The following is a 23,206-nucleotide window of genomic DNA, read 5'->3' as shown; positions in this document are numbered from 1 at the left end:
AACTGAAGGATAGGAACCGAGTAGAAGATGAGATGAAGGGGCTTTGAGGGAAAGAGATAGGGAGAAGAGGCAGTTGATGATAGATTTTCATAGTAATGATTAGAAATGAAACATAAATTAAAGGGAGAAATCATTAAAGAAGGAGATGTAATAAGAATCCTGGAATGATGAAAGAAAAAAGTGCTCTGCCAAGGAGACGTTTTGAGAAGAAAATATTGATCTAGGATGATTTGTCGACCAAAAAAAAATTGACTTCAGAAATGCCTGCAAATGTTCTTTGTATACCTTTGAGACTGAACTCATTTGAGAATGTGGCTAGGATAGCTAGGTGGCACAGTGTACCAGGATAGAGCGCCATGTCTGGAGTCAAGAAGACTCCTCTTTCTGAGTTCAAATCTCTTTTTAGATGCCTACTAGCTATGTGACCCCAGGCAAGTCACTTAACCCTGTTTGCTTCAATTTCCTCATCTGTAAAATGACATGGAAAAGGAAATGGCAAACCACTCCAGTATCTTTGCCAAGAAAACCCAAAATGGGGTCATGAAGAGTTGGGCATGACTGAAACAACTGAGCAGCAGATTGAGGCTAAAAATGTTTATAATATTAAGAATAATTCAGTGTCATAAAGATGTGTAGTTTTGTTGACTTGATTATTATCTCCATCAACACAAATCTCAATCCATCTCATATAGTAGGTGATCTTCAAGAATAGTCTGGGTGGAAAAATTCATTCCATTGTGGCCAATCTGAGGACTGATTTTTCTAAGTTTAGGTAGGTTGATCCACAGACAGCAGACATCCCAGTCTGTCACCAAGATCATATTGAAAGCTTTTCCAGCTTGACAGAACCTCCCATAACTTGCATCCCATTGGAATAACCTTTGAGAACCTCTTCTCCATAGTGAATTATCACAGAAGCAGAGGTAGGACTTTAGAAGAAAATTATGAGAATGAGGGAGAAAAAGAGAAACATGAGTAGGAAATTTTGGAATAATGGAAATCCCAAAAGGCTCAATTATTAGGCCTATTTGCTGATTAAAATTTGCTCATCTTACATGTCCTTGTCTGCACTGCTACATTAATATGATGAATAATTGAATTAAATGTTAAATCACATAATTAGGACATTTTATGACTTGAGGTGGCCACAAAAATAGTAGAATGGTTTTGGTCCTACATAACTGCCTGTTCCATTATACTTCTGACCCTTTCTTTAGCAAAATTTGCACAGTGAAAACTAGGAGGCTTATTAACAGCAAATTCATACTGACAGCAATGCCAGGCAGAATCAAGAGGCTGAAGTGAAACTTGGGACTATCTGAAGAATTGAATTTTGAGTCTTAAAAAGTAATAACTGTGTAAGAGTTAAGAATACAATACAATTATCGGCCATGATTCCCAAGGACGACTAATGAAGAATGCTATCCACTTCATGATAAAGACGTAACAGATTAATCATTAGAAGCACATTTTGTTTTTCTTGATCATGCTTATTTATTGCAAGGATTATACGTGCATAATACATATCTATATCTATATAATTTTCCTTCCTACCTTTCTACTTCCCCCAAAGCAAATATACAGATATATATGTATGTGTGTATACACACATATATGTATGTATATATGCATATATATGTACATACATGTATGTGTATGCATACACATACATGTATGTACATATATATTTGCACATATATACGTATCTGTATATTTCCTTTTGGGGAGATAGGAAGGAAAATATTTGTTAACTGAATATGTATATATACATATATATATGTTTATACATTTTTGTGTATATATATATGTAACAGATTTTTGTTATTTTTTTAGAAAAGTAACAACTATTTTTAGAGACTCAGACTGAGCTCTGTAGAAGCAAACTGTTAGAGATTAGTGTTTAGAAACAAGAAATAACAAGTCCAATGTGATGCAGTTGAAAGAGCACTGAGTATGAAGGTATTTGATTTGGATTATTTTGCTATGTATTATTGTGTGATCTTATGGAAGTCATGTAAACCTCTCTAAGCCTTGGCTTCCTCATTGATAAAATCAAAGAGTTGATTTAAGTGATTTTTAATGATCTCTTCTGCTTTAAATGTTATGGAGACACACACATACACAGAGAGAGAGAGAGAGAGAGAGAGAGAGAGAGAGAGAGAGAGAGAGAGAGAGAGAAACCTCAGAAGGACTATTATAATTTTATGGGATATATTTTCTTTCCAGATAAAACCAACAATCACATTGATAAAACATATCCTTCCTTTTGTTTCCAGGGTAATGAGAACATGGTTAATCTAAAATAGTGTGGAAAAGCATATAGTATTTAACTTTGGAATGTGTTTTCGTGGCTGCATCCTAAATATGTGTTTGTACAATTTGGGAATTCATTCTCATGCAAACAAATAAGCCATATTGTAAAAATTTGACTTAGAAGGACATAGAAAATCTTCCCAGCTTCCCTTTCCTTAATCGCACCCTGATTATCATGCTATGAAAAAATAGATTTCCTCATCTCCCAGATATATGTATGCCAAGTACCAGAATGAACAACCTTGCTTTCTCTCTACTTCCAAGATTACCATCTTTGTGCCTCAGACTTTTCTTGGAATTGGGGTGTTTGGTTTATTTTAGGCTTAAAGCTTTTTTTGGTTAAAAGGCCATCTAGTTTAGTCTTTCCTGTACTGGAATTTGTGAATATTTCAATGGATTTGTCATGTTGCTGACACTAGTATTTTTCCAGTTTTGAAGCTCACAGTTCATCCATGCCCACTCATCCCATGTAGTTCTTTTCTATGGCTTCCCATAAATTGACCACAGATGGTCCACTCAACCTACATATCAGAATAAACATTAACAAAGAAATCACTTTGAGAACTGTAGAATGATCTAAACGTGTTATTATTAATAAATATATTTAATAAGCAGAGTTTTAATCCCACTTCTGTTACTTTGTAACCTGTATAAAACTGGGGCAATCACTTAACTTGTTGGAGCCTTGATTTCCTTAGTTTTCAAGTGAGATAGTTGCATTAAAAGATTTCTGAGGTCTGTTAAAACTCAAAGTCTAGGATTTTATCAATCTAGGTGGAAATGTTAATGAATTGCTAAAATGCTAAATTGCTATCATGCCTCTGAGTAATTGAAAATTGGCTTCATCCACCAAATGTAAAAATGGGGAAAAAATCACTACCTAGTAGCAAGGGCATTTAGAACCTACATCTATTCTCGCAAATTAACATGGGCTAAATACAAGGGGCAATTTAAGCCAATATATGTATGCCTATGTGATTTGAAGTTTTCTCATACGTAAAAGGAAAGAGCAAAAATTGTTAACTGAATCATACAATAGAGTTGATTAAAAATCTGAAGCAATACCAACAGTGACCTTTGGGCTTGAATGATTCAGGCTATATTAATAATCAAGTGATCAAGTGAGGCAGAAATGAAACCTAATGAAGATGTCGAATTTCCATAAAGGAACTTTTTTGAAGACCCTGTGAAATGTAAAGTAGAAGTGAAATGAGACAATGTAGAGAAAATACAGATATGGAAATGTTAGTTAATTAACCTTTAAATACTCCTGACATATCCAAAGGTCACAATTTTGTCTTGCAATAAATATGTGCTCTTTTCTACATTTCATTCCTAAGATCATAGGTTCATGGGATCACAGATTTAGAATTAGACAACTCTCCCTTCCCCTCTCCTCCACTCCCCGAAAGAGAAAGTAATATTAAAAAAGAGAGGCTTAAGGCAGATCTGAAATAATTCATTTGAGAAAGTATTAGGAGGATAACAAAAGATACAGACACATATGTATGTGTGTGTGTGTGTATAGACATTTGTGAGGTACAAAAACAATGAATAGAATGGAAAACCAATCCATTTCTAAAACATAGCTGATTTAGTCAATTCACCACAAATGGTTGTTTCTTTTGTGTATTTGTGTTATGGGTTATTTAAGTATTCTATTTCCTCTTCTGTTAATCTGGGAAATTTATATTTTTGTAAATATTCATCCATTTTACTTTGTTGGTTATGTTGGCATATAAGTGGGTCATATAGCTCCTAATAATTGCTTTAATTTCATCTTCATTGGTGATACATTTCCCTTTCATTTTTGATACTAGTAATTTGGTTTTCTTCTTTCATATTAACCAATGGTTTATCTATTTTATCATTTTATGACAGCTTTTTAATTTGCCTTTCTACTCTAAGTCTATCCCCCACTCTACTCCATTCCATCTTCTACATAATAGCCAAAGTGATTTTCTGAAAGTATGGACATGACCATTTCTCATTATTGCCTCCAAAATTTTTAACTTTTAATAACTTACAAATTCTCTGAGTCTTTTGGGACATTTAAAACTTTCCACTACCTGCTTTATTTCTATCTTCCCTAATACATTATTTTCCTCCATATAGATTGGCCCGCTTTCTGTTCCTCACCCATGAGGCACTTGCTTCATAAGGAATGGGTTGCTAGAGTTGGTTCTAACTAGCTACGTGACTGTTAAATTTTTATGCATTTATGCCTCAAAAATTGGCAATTGCCACAAAATAGGGCTTGATTTAATTTTTTGTTGATTGTTTAGGCTTAGGAAAGTTTTAATGAAGCAAATTAAACTTAAAATTGTGTCTGTGCATACATTTTAAATTTTCTAGGAGGGCCAGGTTGTTAGTCATTTACCAACATGCTCCTGTATTACTCTATAAACATTACTTGACTCAGGGAATGAAGTCATCACCAGACCATGGATCTGATGACTGTACACTAATAACAATAACTGGCATTTTTACAGCACTTTAAGGCTTGCAAAGTTCTTTACATCCATTATCTCACTGAGCTTCCTGATAGAAGCCCATGCCAAGGATGTTCTCCCTCCTCACCTCTCTATCTTAGAATCCCTGGCTTCCTTCAGGATTCAGCAGAAGTCCCACCTTCTGAAGAAAAGCCTTCCCAATTACCTCAGTAGCTAATAAGTTCCTCTTTAAACATACCATCTCTATCTAGAGCTGTGTGTGTATATGTATATATGTACGTATGTGTATGTATATATATATATGCATATATATTTTGTACGTATCTATGGAGGTACTTATTGTCACCTCTGTCAGGCTATAAGGACCTCCAGGGCAAGAACTGTTTTGCCTTTTCCTAGTATCCTCAGCAATTAGCCTAGGGTATGGCAAATGGTAAGCACTTAATACATGTTGTTGATTTATTGATAGAAACTAATATTCTCATTGAAGTTGTTATAACTAGCATGCTATATGTTGATAGTGTAGAAATACCTTTGACCTTACTCTTGATGATAGGAATAAGACATTTGAATATGAAAGAAGTGGTATTCTCCTGCTTCGGCTAATATTTAATTACAGTAACAGTATTGGGAAAGAGGAATAAAATAAAAATAAAGAAATAATAAAGGAAAGCAGATATGCCTATTGCAACATGGCAAGTAATTGTGGGGTTGAAGCTTTTGAAAACTGACAAATAATAAAGGCTCATCTTAGTAGCCTGTAAAGCTGCCAAAGAAAAGTGGAGTTGTTTTATCACCATATCTATCATCTATCTATCTATCTATCTATCTATCTATCTATCTATCTATCTATCTATCTATCTATCTGTCTGTCTGTCTGTCTGTCTGTCTGTCTGTCTGTCTGTCTGTCTACCTATCTATCTATCTATATCACCCACAAGATACAAGCAGGTGTGCCCTGATAGGTTAAGGGAGGGAATTTAAGGATATATTTTTCTATTTAAATATTTTTATAGGCTAGGAATTTCAGTGTCTCTAACAGTAGAACTCTGACAAAAGGACAATATAAAATACACCGTAAATGCTATAAATTTTGATCACAAATCATGTAGGGATGATTGGTCTTTATAATTTTTGGTAGTTAACATTTATTGAGTTCCAAAAGCTGAATAGAAACTGCAAAAGTCTTTATGAATAAAGGCTTTTTAGATAAAAATGATGTGGAAACCTTGAATTGAATCTTTTGGCTTTGATTTGGGACATGTTTTTCATTACTCTTCTTCATGCCCCTGGTCTGAGTTGAGGTTTGATAAGCTTTCATAGTAACCATCATTATTTTTCTTTCAAGGACACATTTCTTGTCACAGTTGCTACAAATAACTTGGAGATAAGTGCCCATGGTAAGATACTCTTCTTTTAAAAGGCAATCATTGGCCTATTTTAACACATGATCTGCCTTTCAATTCAATGCAGTAAACAGTGGTAGTGCTATTTTTAAGGCCCTTCTTTAGGCTCTAGGTATAAAAAGAGGACAGGGCACTCAAACTATTCACAATTCAGTGGGAGGGTCTGGAGCTGAGGAGGAAGATACAATATCTACGTGAGAATCAGGACTATCCAAAAGTCAAATGGCCTGCCATTGGAGGTGTTTGAGCAGAGGCTAGATGGCCACTTGTTGGGTTTTCATATATTCATTCATTCATCCATCCATCATTCATTCATTTATCCATCATTCATTCATTCAACTACCATATGCAAAGCAGTTTGTTAACATGAAGATACAGAGACAAAAATTATAGCTTTCCTGTGTTTAAGGAGCTGACATTCTGCAGGAAGGAAAGCATATCATGTTGTCATCATTATCATCGTCATCGTCGTCATCATCTTCATAGCTAGCAGTCAAATAGCACTTTAAGATTGGTAAAGCTCTGTACAAAGTTATCTCATTTTATCCTCTTGTTATCTGTGCAAGTTGGTGCTATTATTGTTTCCATTTTACAGACGATGAAATTGAACCTGAGAGACTTTTAAGAGACTTGCCCATGGTCCCATAGCTAGTAAGTGTCTGAGACAGGATTTAAACTCAGGTCTTCCTGATTCCTGTATTCTTACCCAGTGAGCCAAATAGTTGCCATTCTGCATACAAATAAGTCAATAAAAATGTTCATGTAAAAAAAACCCAAAGTAATTTAAGGAAGAATGCATTAGTAATTTGGGGATCAGGAAAGGTCTAAGGTAAGAGATGGTGGCACCAGAACTGAGATTTGAATGGAGCTAAGATTCCAAGAGGCACAACTGAGGAAAGAGTATATTCCTGGCAGGGAGGGCAGCCTTTGCAAAGGCACTGAGGTGGGAGATTGAATATCATGCATGGGGAATAGCAATTTTGCCATCTGTCTGACTAGATTGTACAGCATGAGACAGGGAGTAATATGATCTTGGTTTGGAAATAAAGATAGTAGTGTGAACGTTATCAACTTTAAATGCCAGAAATAAAAGTTTGTACTTTATCTTAGGGGCAATAGTGAGCCACTGAAACTTTGTAAACAAAAGAATGCCATAGTCAGTTTTGTGTTTTAGGCATATTAATTTAACAACTACATAGAGCAAACAGGAAGTCCAATTAGGAGCTTCAGACAATTGTCCGGATAAGAGATGATCAGGGCTTAAGTAGTCTGATGGTCTTACAAGTGGACAGTCTGGGACAGATATAAGACATGTGGAGGTTAAGTCTACTAGATTTATCAATTGATTAGATATGAGAAGTGAGGGAGAATAAAGACTCCAGTATGATCCTGAGGTTATGAACCTGAATGACTAGAAAAATGGTGGTAGCACTGAGAGAAATAGCACCATTAGGAAGAGGAGGGACAGGTTTATGGAATGTGAAGAAGATGAAGGCACTTCAAAAGGCAGCCCTAAAATGGCTTATTATGGAGCTAGCGCTGAGAAGGAATCCAGCCTTATCTAGAGGATGTTAGTGGCCTGAGAAGAGCTGGATTCTGTACATTGTCATCTAAACTTCATAAAATTTATCATATTTACCAGAGATGAGAAGGAAAATTTGATGGCTTTGGCTTTCAGACTGAAAGATGATTATTAAAGTATTTGCTATACCAAAGGTAAAGATAAGCAGTAGTTATTTCTTTCCTTAGATCAAAGAATTTTCAAAACCTTTGTTTCCTATTTTCCCCCTCTTAGAAAACCCAAATACATTCATCAACATTGTATTGTATTTTGTACCAGGAATTCCTGCTGACATATAGGTTGGATGACATGGATTTTGAGGCACTTTCCAACTTGTAGAGTCTATGATCTGAAACCACCAAACAATACATAGAAGCAAGCATGCATGGTACAAAAAGTAGAATGAAAAGAGACAAGTGTTCTGTATAGAAAGGCCACTTTCTTGGGGGCATAATCAGGGAAGAACTCATGAATGTGCTGGCAGCTGAGCTATGTTTTGATGGAAGAGAAAGATTTAAAGGTAGAGATGAGGAGTGCATGTATTCCCATCCTGATGGGATGTTCACCAATGTGAATGAATGGAGATGGGAGAGAGGAAGATAAGATCACAGAATAGCTAGTAGGACAGTTTCATTGGAATATAGAAAACATAAAAGAGAGTAGTGAAAAGATAAGACTAGAAACATAGGATGGAGTTAGATTGTGAAGACAGATTAATGTCATTTAAGGGTTTGCAATTCATCCTATAGGTAGTAGAGAAAGCCATTGAAAGTTCTTGAGTAGAGGAGTAGTATGTCTAGAGGAGACCAATAGGTATTAGGGCATTATTTTGGCAGTTGTAAAGATAGAATTAGAGAAGGAAGAAACTGGTGACAGGGAGACTAATAAGTAGGTTAACATAATTGTCCAGGTGAAACTAACAAAAATCCATGCTAGGATGTAGCTATTCAAGTCAAGAAAAAGTTAGAGGTAGAAGATGTTTTGAATGCAGAATAAATAAGACTTGATGTCTGATATGATGATGGAAGGTTGTGAAGGACAGAGAAAATATTAACCATTAATGTTTTGAGCATAGATGACTGAGGGAATAGCTCAAAAGACTTAAAAGAGAAGATGATGATTTCTGCTTGAGATAAAGCAGACTGAGAATGGAGAAGATGAGGTTCAGGTTGAGATAGAATATTACGGGGTACCTTCACTTAGGAAAAGGAAAAAAGAGGTGACAAAGGACTTAAGGAGAAGCATGGCAGGTAGAAGGAGAAACAGGAGAGAGTGACTTCACAGAAATAAAATTGAGGAAATAATTTCTAGAAGGAAATGGTGAGCCATAGTCTATGGTGGCTACTGAAATATCACGGAGGATAAGGACTGAGAAATGGTCATTGGATTTATCAGTTGAGAGATCACTTGTGAACGTAGTTTTGTAGTGCTGAGAGAGATTGCCCTCCCTTCCTCCACTAATGAAACTATTGTTTTATCCTGCCAATATCTATCTACATCACTGCCTTACTTTATTTTGGTTAAAGATTGTAGCTCATGGAACAATTGCTGTCATTGATTCCTCTCAGTTACAGAAAAAGAGAAATTTTACTGTGCTTCTGACACCTAGAAAGTAGGTTAGAGTGAGGGTAGCTCAGTGTGGGTAATCTCTAAATGGGAACTCATTTAAATTATATGAATTGTACAGTCAAGGCCAGTGTAACTAGTACTAGATTCCAGTGAGGTGAGAATAGCATTGGAAACACTTCCTCTATAAGTGTTTAGCCATTTTTTTTTCATATATTGTTCCTCATAGTTAAGAGAGGCAACCTGGAGAAAGCACTGATTTATATCTTACTGGATCATAGATTCAAAGCTCAAAGTGATCTTAGAGGCTATTGAGTCCAACAACCCTATTTTACAGATAGAAGAAAGTGAGGCTCATAAAAGTTATATAACCTTTCAAGGCTTATACACTAGTGAATTTCTAAGGCAGAATTTGAACTTAGTTCATCCTGACTGCAAGCTCATTATTCTATCCACTAAGCTACCCCTTAGAGGACCTGCCTGATTTTAAATCCTGCTCCTGCCACTTAGTATTTTTATGACCTTGGGCAATACTCTTCCTTTCTCTGGGTCTCAATTTCCTCATTTATAAAGTTAAGAAGTTGGATCAAACAGTCTTTAGCATCCCTTTTAGCTCCAAGTCCATTATTCACAATCCTATGGCATTCTATGGGATCACTGCCACTTTCATTGGTCTTCAAAGCAATGTAGTGTGCTCAAATCTGACATCAGATTGTTTCTTCATTTTTTTATTTGCTGGCTTCTGCAGCTCTGATTTGTATTTAAGACACATGGTTCATGCTCTTTATTTTGTCAAGAAGCAACTAGCCTACACTTGTTTGATACTCTCCTTGCTGTCACTGTTCATTGCCTCATTTCACTGTAGATTAGTCCTTGAGTCCCCAAGAGAGACATTGAAGGTTGTGGGGGGAAAAAAGCTACTTCTTGTTTATTTTCAGATGAACTCTCTTATGAACATCACCAAGATGTGATGAGACTGCACAAAGAAAAGGCTTTTTACTCTCTCTCCAGACAAGGCGTTGGAAGAATGGATTAGACAAGAAAAGCTTGTCTTGAAACACACTGTTGTGGGGGAAGCAAATTGAGGAGGGATTGGAGATACTGAAGAGTAGAACAGTGGCATTCTGGTGATGCAGGCAAGCTTTATGTGATGAGTAAACAAAAGAGGAGGAGGCACAGAAATAGCTGTGACTGCATAGGAAGTACATCCAAGAATTCACAGAGAGAGAGGAAAGCCAGAGAAGGGAACTAAGGGTGGGGAGAAAAAGGCAAATAGCATCAGGAAAGTGAGAGTCTAACATGAGCTGAACTGGAACTAAATGTTATAGATGACCAAAAGGGTTTTTATTGTTATTCTTCTTGTCTTTCAAGCTCATTTTGGGAGCAAGAGGAAGACCAAGTTTGAAAAGACAAATCCTATTGAGGGAAAGGAGAAAATGATCATTGATGCTAAATGGTAGAACTACTCAACTCCTAGTGCTTCTCCTTCTCTTACCAATGGAAATACCTTTCAGATTAGGAAGAGTAAAACAGAAAATAACATGAAATGGAAATCAACGTCCAATTGTCTAATGAGTAGTGTCATTTTTTTCTGAAAAAGGTGTGTTAATTGAACATCTCTCTAACTCCATAAAACAAAACTCCCTCCCCTCCCTGATGTCCTCCCTTATTAGAACGTATGCTCCTTAAGGGACATTTTTGTTGTATATTTTTGACCTCAGCACTTAGTATAATGCCTGGCACATATTAATAACTTAACAAATATATCCTTCCTTCTGTCCTTCAATCCTTCCCTCCTCCCCTCCTTCCTTCCATCTTCCCCTCCCTTCTCCCCTCCCTCCCTCCCTCTTTCACTCCCATCCTTCCTTCCTTCCTTCCTTGCTTCCTTAGTAGATGGTGGAAGAGCACATAAATGATTCACTGGAGTCAAGGCATTTTGCCCAAATGAGCTACATACAAAGGTAGCCCCAAATTTGTAAATGTGATAGCTAATGCAATAAATCAAGCAGCAAATATTTATTAAGCATCTGCTATGTACCAGACATCATGCCGAGGGCTGACATACAAATAAAAAAGTGAGAATGTCTCTGCTTAAGGAGCCTAATTCTACCCCAGGGATAAAACCTGGTCACAGAGAACTAAATACTAAGTATATACAAAATGAGTAGTGTTTTAGAGAGTAACATTAGCAACTGAGGAAATCTAGCAGATCTTGTGAAAATTGTGGTGCTGGAGCCGGGGTGGAATTGATAATTGAGGGCATCCCAGCAAAGGCAGGAGATGAAATGTAGTGGATAGGAACCAACACATAGACCATTTTGACTGCAGCATAAGAGTTCATGTGGGAGTATAATATGGAATCAGTCTGGAAGGACATGGTAAAGCCAGATTTAAGGGCTTAAAATGGTCAAACACAGGTTTGTACTTTATCCTGGAAGCAATGAGGAACTGCATAAACTTCTTAAGCAGAGGAATGACATGGTCAGACCTGGGCTTTAGGGTTTTTGATTTGGAAGTATGGAGTTTGGATGGTGGAGGGGAAAAGTGGAGGCAGGGAGGACATTTGAAAGGCTAACATAAAAATTCACCATCACTAGTCAAGAGGATCCTGATGAAAGATGTCAAGGGTCTGGATGTAAGAAAACATCCAGATTTTTCTTTAAAAAGTGAAGAAGATGATTTCAGTTGATTCCAGACAAAATTTCAGGATGGATTTTTAAAATAGCTAGCTTGTAAACACTTAGAAAGAAAAGAGGTGATGAGTATGAGTGAGTAAGTTACATTAAGAGCAAGTTGTGCCAGATTAAATTTGTTAAATTCATCTCCTTTTTTGAAAGAGTTTATAAACCAGTAGATCAGAGGAATGATATGGACATGATTTGTTCTGATGCTAGTGAGGCATTTGACAGCCTCTCATGATGGGCTTATGGAAAAGATGAAGAACTTTTTTACTAGGTAACAGTATCATTACAGGATTCAAAACTATCACTTTCCAAACACAAACACAGATACAAAGAATGCTTGATTAAAGGAGCACTGTCAGCTTGGAGTCTAGTCTTAAATGGAGAGTGAGATGACTCTTGGGTGTTTAGTATTTTTAATTATTATGTGAAGGCACAGATAGGATATTAAATTTGTAGATGATGTGAATCTGGGAGGCATGAAAACCCTACCATACATTACCCTAGTCAGACCATATCTAGAGTATTTTGTTCAGTACTGGACACCATATTTTAGGAGGGATATTGATAAACTAAAAGTATTCAGATGAGGGCAGTCAATATGATGAAGGGCCTAGAATTTATACAATATGAGGCTAAGTTGAGGCAACTTAGACCATTAACAGGCTTTTATTAAACACTTTTTATGTCCTTTGATAAGAGAATCATAAGGGAGAATATGATACCTGTTTTCAAGAATTTGAAAATTTGAGATGATATTGTGTGGATCATCCAGATAGGCAGGTCCATGTAGGCAGACATTTGGAAATGTGGGTCTGGAAATTGGTAGAGGGATCACGACTGAGACAGATTCAGTAGTCACATGCATAGATGTGATCATCAAAGCAGTAGGAGTCTAAGAACAGGGTCTATGCAAGAGCAAAAGTCTTGCATTGTAGAAAAGGTAAGAACTTCATCTGTCGGGCACACAATTGCTGGACTACCCAGTGGGGAGGAAAATTGTATTTTCTCCGAAGCATGCCTTTCTGCTGAGTGCTCATTTCCCTTGGGGAGTGATTGACTGTATAACTTTTGTATTTGGGCCATTCTTGCATGTCATGGAGAGAATGTCAGGGAGATAGCAAACAGCAAGCTTTACTTTAAACTCTTTGGTACAATGTGACTGCCTTAAAAAGAACATGAACTCCTGAAATGCTGTTAGCCCCTCCACTTCACCCTGGAAATACTTCCCAGGAAGGTTTATGAATGAAATAGAGAATGAAAGTATTTCTGAGATTGGCAAAAATAAAAATAAATAAATGAAACCCCTCTTTTTCTCTTTAGTAGGACCACCTATTTTCTGAAAAAGATAAGAATCTTGTTTGGAATTAAGTAACTTACATGTGAAATGTCAATTCTTCCAAACAATATTTGATTTTCATTTGGCTCTTGTCAAATGGGTTACTGTAGGTCCATAAGTCTAAATTTTGTGAGGCTGTATTTGCAGAAGGGAAAATGCTTACATCACTTTTTTGGCTGCTTCTCGGTCCCATCCACTATTTGTGGAGTGCTTTGAGAAAAACAGAGGTGCTTTTACACTCCTCTAGTATATTTCCTGGAGGTGTAGGACCAGCTTGAAAATAATGTGTGATTTGGACTATGTAACAACACAGGAGCCAAGGTAGGAAGAGGAGAACAGCAGGGTTTAGTGTGAGCCAAATCTGTGTTTAATGCTTTGGATGTTGACTGATGGAAACCTTATCATTATCATACGTTTTATATAGCACTTAATGCTTCCAGAGTGCTTATTTATATTTTCTATTAGTCATCCTCCACTGACAGTGTGTAAGAAAGTTGGTAGACTCACCGTTTTGGCTGAAGACAAGTAATTTTCTGAGGGCTGGATAGCAAAGTTTGGACACAGCTGGTCAATTTCAGATTTTTTTTTCACTATCTTGACTAGCAAAATACTCTTTAAAGATAATAATAGCTAGCATTTAAAATTATACTTTGAAGTTTGTAAAACATTTTTCAAATGTTATCTCATTTTATCTTTATAGCAACCCTGGGAAGTAAGCTATTATTATCATCTTTATTTTATAATTGAGGAAACTGAGGCAGATAGATTAAGTGACTTGTTCAGGGTCATAATTATTGTCTGGGGTCAAACTTGACCTCCTGACTCCAGGTCTAGTGCTCTGTCCACTCTATCATCTACTAGAGATAATAACTCTAGCAAGTCCCAGTGGATCCTTTAGTTAGTTTATTTGTTTCATACTTTGTCAGCTTAGAGAAAAGACTTTTTAATTTTTACTTTTTAAATTTGGAGTGTCTGATAGGGCTCAGATGTTATCACATCAGTGCCTACTATGTAGTAGATGCTTAATAAATACTTGGTTGAATGTTAAATCACCATCAAATTTCCAGTTAATTGAAGGCTGAGAAGCTTGCTAAATAGGTGGGTTTTTTTCCAGCCCCCTTTACTTTAGAGAGGTAATGTAGTATAGAATGTTGAACTTGAAGTTGGGAAATTTGAAACTAAATCTTGCTTCAGGTGTTTCCTAGCTGTGTGACAAAGGATAAGGCACTGGAGGAAACCTCAGTTTCCTCAAAGGTAAAATGGAGATAATGATATTTTATTATATACCCCTCTAAGTTGTGAAGAAATGGATCTGCAACACTTTAAATTCTGTATAAATGTGAGTTCTTTTTACTGTATTCCCCTTGCTTCCAGAGATTGAACGTTTTAATCTTCAAAATGATCTTTTTGACCAGTCACTTGGCAGGGGAAATAAAAGAAGTTATTTCCCAACCAGACTAGTTCATTGCTATTGCTTTTGGTATAAAGTTGATGGAAGAATAGGGAGAAACTACTGGTTTTTGTCATTATCAGTGTTACCTCTCATCCCCCACAACTGATGCTTCAGGGATTTCTGGGTCTCTTCCATCTTTACGATTCTGTCATCTAATATCAGAAGTTCATCTTTCTCTTTGGGATGAAAAGGCCTGACATGGAATCTTGTACTCACGCAGCATGGAGACAGCTTGCTCATCTGTAGATGATCAGGTGACTCTCACTGCTTGGCCAAGAAGAACTAAATCATCCTGTGCCATAGGAAGTGGGGAGGGGGAGGGCGGTCTGCATTTATTTCCTTGGACCCTTGCAAAGTTATCCTCTTCCCTTAGCAAGTTTGGTTTTGTTTAGGCAAATGTGATTTTACTTCTAAAGGAATAACTATGATTTTTGAACTTTGCAGACAAATTATCCTTTGAAACCTCTTTGGTAGTTTCTAGGAGTGATTAAATTCTCTTTGAATAATCACTTTAGCTGTGCACCTGTGTACTTTGAAATCAAATGGAATATCTTGTCTTCTAACTCAAGGGCTCTCTTGAGGTCTTGTAGAAGTCATGTACATGTCTTCTGTCAAACTCTTTTTCATTCATTGATCTTCTAAGCTACTTGCAATAATAGTAGCTAGCATTTATACAATACTATAATGTTTTGCAGCACACTTCCCTTATATTATCTTATTTTTCCTTATAACAATCCTATAGGATGGGTACTATTATTACTTCCATTTTATAAATGAGGAAATCGAGGCTGGGATAGATCAAGTGACTTACCTAGGATCATACAACCAGTAAGTTCCTGAGACAGGATTCAAACTCAGGTTTTTCAAATCTAGTGCTCTATCCACTATGCCACATTTATCTGATGGTATAAGGTCTCCCTTTTCAAATCTTGACTCTGTATAGAAGACTAACTTTAGATAAAGATGGTCATTGTTTCTACATTCTTTATTGTTATCACTGTTAACAATCCAAGCTCCCTAGAATGAGTTCTGCATTTATCCATCATTTCCTTTATTTGGTTTCTTTATTAAGGATCTTCCATAGGTATGGTTGATGTTAATGGAAAAAGAGAAGTTTCTATCAGATTGATTTCACAGACTTACAGTTTCTCATTTAGCAGTGCTTGTGTATGAGATAGAACCTAGTGGGGAAGCTGAGCCTATGCCAAATCAACCTTTTTCCACCACATCACGTGAGCCAATAAAAGTTGTTACTCAACTGTTTCATACCCCCATCAAGGATCAAACTAGACAGGAAAGACTTAAACTGCTTAATGAGGTATTTTGATGAGGTGCACCAAATATTTCCCAATTGTAACTTTAGTTTGTGGAAATACCTTGTCTAGAAGTTATCATCTGAGATAATCTAGGGATCAAATGATGTCAAATGTAGAAAGCTGCTGAGAGCCTAGTACTGTACCCATTGCAAATTCTAACATATTTGTTGAATGGAGAAGTGAATGAATAAATGAAATGGAAACTAAACATTTGGCAAGTGATTCTGAAATGATGTGAAGTTTTTACACTTGTGGAGAGGGTAGGGATGAGAAGGGAGAACAGCAGTTGTGGATTGTCATCTATGGAAAATTTCCAGGGTCCTGATCTTTTTCCAACCTGTTTGGGAAAGATCCTTGTCCCTTCCAGCTCTGAGGTCTTATGAAAGACAGTATGTGACAGATCACAGAGTAATTCTTCTGTTTTTTGCATATGGGATATTCAGATGGCTTTAAGGGCTAGCTAAATCCCTGTAGGAAGCAAGTCTCCCAATGCCATTAGGAGCTAAGGATGTCAATGTCAGTACTACAATGTGTTCAACAAGTGAATTGTTTCCATTGTGTTCCCATAACTTTGGATCTGCCTACATCTATCATTCTTGGGAGCAATTTGAGTTATGTGAGAAATAAAATCACTTCCATGTTTTATCTCAGTTTCCAAATAAACAAACTCAGATTGGCATCAGCCTTTTTTTTTTTTCTTACTGCTTCTGTATTATGCTAGCATTTAATTTCCCTGCTCTTAGGTCTCATTTGACACAGGCACTTTATAGACTTAACACCCAGATTTTTTTTTAGCTTTCTCTCTTGGTAAACAACTTTGTAAATATTTGGTGTTTGTGTCAGGCATGTGGAAGAAATAATTCAGAAGTATCATACTACTTTTCTCTAGAGGTCAGTGTCATGAGACATCTTTTTTTGCTTCCAGTGTTTCCATTTGGATAACAATTTCCCTTAAAATAGGATAGACACAAACACCTTAGCCATATTACCCCCATTCTTTGTTCAATATGTGATTTCACAAGGTATTTGTTATTGTCATCATTATTTTTCTTGCTATAAAAGGACAGACTATATTTTATATCTTAGCCTTTATAAATCATAATTTTTACTCATTGGACCTTTTCTGTGATTTGGTTCTTATTCTCTTTTTTTAAATAAAATTATTACCTTGATAGCATTCCTCTGTCCTTTTCTATTGGCTTTATTCATCTTTTCCAAGTTTCAACTTATGTAATGGATACTGTATAGTTCCCTCTACCCTCATCTTATTTTCTAGGCAATTAGAGGAAAATTATTTCACTTTATTATATATTTTCATTATGGAAATAAAGATATTTACAGATAATGCGAGGGCATTAAAAGTCCAAATAGACTCTCTTATTCCCTGGCACACCAAAAAGAAGATTATTTTAATAAGGTTAGTCAAGGAAAAAATACTTCGGCATTATAAAATCCTGGTCATCTCTTAGCTGCTAGTGTGAAGACACAATGCTCATGAAGCATATTAGTCTCCTATTCATTTGAATTTCACATACTGGGGTAATTTTGCAGAATGGCTGCCAAAGGTCACAATTCATAATGGTATACTCATGATCTCTAGAAAACTTCATTATTCTTGGCACCTTTAATATAGTGTATTCACTAGAAGTCATTAAATACTTGATTTGTAAATCCCCAAATGTAACAGTCTCTTTTCTGCATCCATTCCTGTGCATGGGCTTCCTCCCATCCCTTAAGTGCATTCCATTCTCATCTCTGACTCTTACAAGTCCTAGTTTCCTTCAAGAAAGAAAGGAGGGAAACAAGTTAGTAAATTTATTAATGTACTATTTATTCCTATTTATATTGAGTTACTAGTCACAGTGGTAAGTGCTTCCTGAATTAGATCTTATTTAATTCTCATAATGACCCTGGGAAATAGGTACTATTATTGTTCCCATTTTGCAGTTCAGGAAACTGAGGGATTCAGATATTAAATGACTTGTGCAGTGTCATACAACTGATAGTTAACAGGTTCAGCTGACTATAGTACAAGCCAAGTCTTGTTGATAGCACCTCCCTAGTAACCTTCAAGGCTCATCTTTTATCCCTCTACTGCTGGAAACCATTCCTGATCCCTTTAGGTGTTAGAGTGCTCTCTTTTCTTAAATGATTATTTACAAGTTGTATTCCTTGGTAGAATGTAATTTTCTTGAAGGCAGAGGCTATTTTCTTTCATTTTTATATATTCAATGCCTAGCAAAGTACCTTCAGTATAGTTGGTGCTTTATAAATGCTGGTTGGCTTGGTTTGGCTTGTTAATAACCCATCAACATATCTCCAGTAAGGAAAACTGTTGCTGTTCAAGTATTGCATTCCTTGTTGGAAGACAGTATCTTACTGTTGGATTTCCATATGTGTGTGTGGGAGTGGTGTCTCAGTATGGCAAGGAAAGCCAAGTGTTTCAAGAAGACTTTCAGCACAGAGGTGGGAGGGAGTGTTTGGGTTTGTTAACTGATGGGGTGATTGAATCTGATTCAGAACCATGGACAAGAAAAGAAAAATCCCTAGCCCATAGTAGGTGCTACATAAATGCTGTTATTCCTCTTCTATTTATTCCCCAGGGCTTTATCAATTCCAGACATAGTTTTAGTATATGTAAAGTATATCATCAAATGACTCAATTTTAGTTGTTCAGTTTTCTTATGGTTTAGAGAATTGATCACGGTTTCTGAGTTTTCCTTGTAAAGCACTTAAACTTCATATTAAAAAATCCTTTATATAGGTCATAGATATTACTCAGGAAAATATAATTATTTGAATCCCTCTATAAATAAAAATGTTTGAAGCAGCAGCAAGATAAGAAGCAAGGAGTCTATCTGTACTTCCTCTTCTCCTGAATTTCAACAACATGAAAATCTTGTCATGTTGAATTGTGATCTGAACTCAAATGTTTCAGTTTTCTAAACATGTATGTCTCTTCTCTGAATAATGAACAGTTAAATATAGATTGATAGGTCATAACAAATGCAATGGATATTCTGGGTCTTGTGATGGCAGTTAAATGGGTAGAACAGTTTATTTTTTCATCACACATTTATTGGAACACATATTTGTAAAGCCAGGAAAAATTTCAATTTCTCCACTTGAATCAGAATAGATTTTTTTTAATTTGGTAAACATAGATTTTCTTATTGCAAATCAAGAATATCTCAGATTTCTTTAAACCCATACCCAGTAATCTTTTGACCAAAGTCTTATGCAAATGGGGTTTTGTAACCTACAAAAACAAAGACTGAGATGAAAATAACACAATGCTTTTTTAGGGAAAATGACTGAAATATTTTTTCCTGATAATCTAAAAGATAATACTTATTCATGGCTTCAGTGAAGGAAAAAAATCACTAATTCCCTGTACTGCCTCATCCTAGGCATATAATGTATCATGAAATAGCATAGACTGCACCTCACTTTTGACCAAGTTTCAGGACTTATAAAAAATTAAGCATCCTTAAGTAACAGGAAACCACTTCAGTAGATCGATGTTCCAGTTTCCAAAGTTGGCCTCATGTAATTGAAGATGGGCTTGGGTTTCTGAATTTTTGCTCCAGGTGCATTAGTGTTTTGATCTTGTTTCTAAGTGGTAAATCTGTATATTATTAGATCCTTTATTCTATTCTAACCAATTAAAAATGTTCTTTTCTGCATAGCAATTAGGAAGCTTAATACAGTGGTGTTTTCCTTTTAGGAAAACTTATGGATAGTTTGAGAAAATATTTTATTAAAAAAATAACCTGGCTACAAATGATGAACACTTCAGTCATGACAATTTGAGGAATGAAGAAAAATATAAAGTAGTTTACAGTCTTAAGAGGTTCAATTTTGCTTTTGCAGTACTGGTGGCAGAATAACAGAAAAGGGACAGAGAGTATAAAGAATTCCTTTATTTTTAGAGTGTATATAAATAATAACTGAACTATTGGTACTGTACTTGTGAGGCCCTTGTATATTGACAAACTAATGGGAATTCCATTAACATAGGGTCCAAGAACTTGTCTTAAAAATTGATAACTTTCTTTTAATACAATTACTTTATGCATTTAAAAACATTATTTGGAGAAGAGGTTCATAGACTTTACCACACTGTCCAAGAAGTCCCTATCCCTAATACAAAAAGGGTTAGATTCTCTATAATTGTGGCTAAGTTGTTCAGTCATATTCAATTCTTCATGACCCCCTGGACCATAGCATGCCAGTTTCTTCTGCCCTCTACTATTTCCCTAAGTCTATCCAAGCTTGTGTTCATTGCCTCCATGTTCATTACTTTGGTGATAATCTCTCCATCTCATCCTCTGTCATCCCCCTTTTGTTTTCACTTCAATCTTTGTCAGCATCAGTTTTCTCCATTGAGTCCCACCTCATTATGTGGCCAAGGGATTTAAGAATCCCTATACGAGAAGAACTGAATTGTTGTTGCCATATTATTATGAAATTGTTGTGGGAATGCTGCCAGATGAGCTGGATAATACCAGTTTTGACATTTGTCTTTATAAGTGAAACCAGGAGAGAAAAAAGTTGCAAATAAACCGAAAAATGATTCACAGGTTTTCCATGGAAAGGCAAGTAAAGATGCCTTTGTCAGAGGTTGGCTTAAAGGAAGGGATACTTGGGATGGTGTAGGTGTGTTGTGAGATATAAGCGAGAATCAATATAGATGGCTTCTGTTTTCCCAGTAAAAAAGGTCAGGTCCTCTGCTGAGTGGAGGGCAAAAGGGAATAAGCATTTGTATAGCACATTCTGTGTACCACAGGCACTGCACTAAGCACTTTTACAAATATCTCATCTGTTGCTCACAATAACCCTGTGAGTTAGCTGCTATTATTATCCCCATTTTACCGTTGAGGAAGTTGAAGCAACAGAGGGTTAGTGACTTGCTCAAGGTCACATAGTTAGCAAGTGTCTAAGGCCAGATTTGAACTCAGGTCTTCATGACTTCAGGCCCAACAACTACCGTGCCACTAACGAGGGAGCAACATGTTGATTGGTGGGTTGAAATCCTTCTGACATTTACTAGCTATGTGAAATCAAGGTCTCTGTTCTTGAGAGAGTTACTTTATGGCCATACATCCTATCATTAATATTGTCCTGAAAATCTTAGGATGACATCCTTAATTACAAAGGGAATTGGATGACTAGATTATAAAAATCAGTATTCCTTGTCAGGATTCCTTACAACACATTCAAAGTTGACAGTGTAATTTTTATGAAGGACAGCATATATGAAACCCATCATTGGCTCATAGATATGGAGATGAAAGGGGCTTTATACCTTCTAGTCTAACCCTCTCTTTTTCTCTCAGATAAAAAAACCCAGAGATTAAAGAGTTTTATCCAAGACCACAGAGATAGACATAAATGCAGGAACTAAAATTCAAGTTCATGGTCTTTGAATAAAATTCAGTTTCTTTTTCTCAGTGTAACATGGCTTTAGTAGTCTTTGAAATAGCAGCAAAACTTTTCTTTTGACTTCCATAAACAAAGTTAGCTTGTGCTAGTAAGACTAGACTTTTTGAATGGTACTAGAAATCCTCCTCACTTAAAATTGACATTTAAAAAAATCTTTTAATGGTAAACAAAATCTAATTTTTTTGAAACTGCACATCTCCAACCTGCCTTTGCAGAAAAATGATGGCAAGAATTTGTAATGATTTCAGTTTATAGGGCTACAAAAAAAATCCTTTATTAGCAGTTAGGATACAAATTCTGAAACGTTTAGTATACTAACTACAATACTTAAAATGACTGGGGACAGTGATGAATAAAACATAGGCTAAAAATAACTTAATGCTGACAATCTTCAAAGATTTATGTTGCCCCTCATCTATAATGAGTATGTAAGTGCCTACTGTGCGCAAACCATTACCCTCTACCCACTCTTATCATATTGCCGTAATTTTGTAGGATCATCAATTGGAACTGGAAGGAACTGCAGGCATCCTTCATCAAGTTCAATCTTCTCATATTACAGATGAAAACTGAGACAGAGAAGTTAAATGGTGTGATTAATGTCATAGAGGTAGCAAGCGAGAGTCAGGATTTGAACTGGGGTCCAAATTTACACATTTCACTTGGTAAATAAATGACTCCTTCTTATTTTAAAACTTAATTGCCTACTTGTTTTAATATTAAAGAAGAAGTCATAAGAGATGCAAACTGAAAACCTACCAAGTTATGATTTTTACAGCTGGAAGTCTTGCATAGATAATGTGAAAGACTTAGAAGTGCCCCTAAGCTTTATTTTCTTCTTCTGATGATGGTGTAAGATGATATGTTTTAATGATGTAAATAACCATGTGTCATCTGACAACTTGATGACTGTTTATTACAATGACTGAAATGGCTTAACATTGACTGGAAATTGAACGTAGATCAAGTCAGCTTTGTCACAGTAACATGGCAAGTGTAACTAGAGTGAAAAAAATGCAATTCTATCTTCCTGTATCAGTATAATTAATATATGTGTCTTCCTTCTTACTCTATGGGTAGTTTGTGATAATTTCATATATATTTTTACAAAAGGGCTTACTCGTCACTATTGTTTAGTACGAATACCTCAGAATACTTAACAACATCCCATATACTCCATTGTTGGTCTTTATTATTTTACCCACAGAAGTTATAGAATGACAGGTACTATTCAAGAAGAGAAAATACTGTTAAGGAAATGAAAGCAAAGAGAAGCAGAATAATGTTCTCAATTTTTCAAAGTGCTTTTTTTTTTTTTTTTTTTTAGTTGAGGCAATCAGGGTTAAATGACTTGCCCAGGGTCACATAACTTGCAAGCCTCTGAGGTCAAATTTGAATTCAGGTCCTCAGCTCTATCCATCTGTGCCACCTAGCTGCCCCTCAAATGCTTCTCAAAAACAGTGCCAGGTTTTACATATCTTCTAGATCGTGTTCATCATTCACAACTTGTGTGTATGTTTTCTCTCCATGATTCCCAAGCTTAAGTATCTGTGTGTCTCCTGCTCTTTACTTCTTGGGACCCAGTACCCCTACTGGAGAGCAAGATGAAGGAAATCATGTATAAATTAGTCCATTTGGCTGTTTGTTATGGATACTGGGCTCCAGATAACAAT

At 36.0% G+C, this 23,206-nt stretch overlaps 1 protein-coding gene across 6 annotated transcripts in view; it reads left to right on the top strand.

Annotated features, from left to right (window-relative positions):
* The window catches only part of CCDC85A (coiled-coil domain containing 85A), a 244,799-nt gene that overhangs the window by 205,108 nt on the left and 16,485 nt on the right, over window positions 1-23,206 (top strand). The window lies entirely within an intron of this gene.

The sequence above is a fragment of the Notamacropus eugenii genome, chromosome 1 (genome assembly GCF_028372415.1).
Source record: "Notamacropus eugenii isolate mMacEug1 chromosome 1, mMacEug1.pri_v2, whole genome shotgun sequence".
NCBI lineage: Eukaryota > Metazoa > Chordata > Mammalia > Diprotodontia > Macropodidae > Notamacropus > Notamacropus eugenii.
The sequence above is the reverse complement of the archived record's forward strand: the minus strand, read 5'-3'. Positions and strand labels throughout refer to the sequence as shown.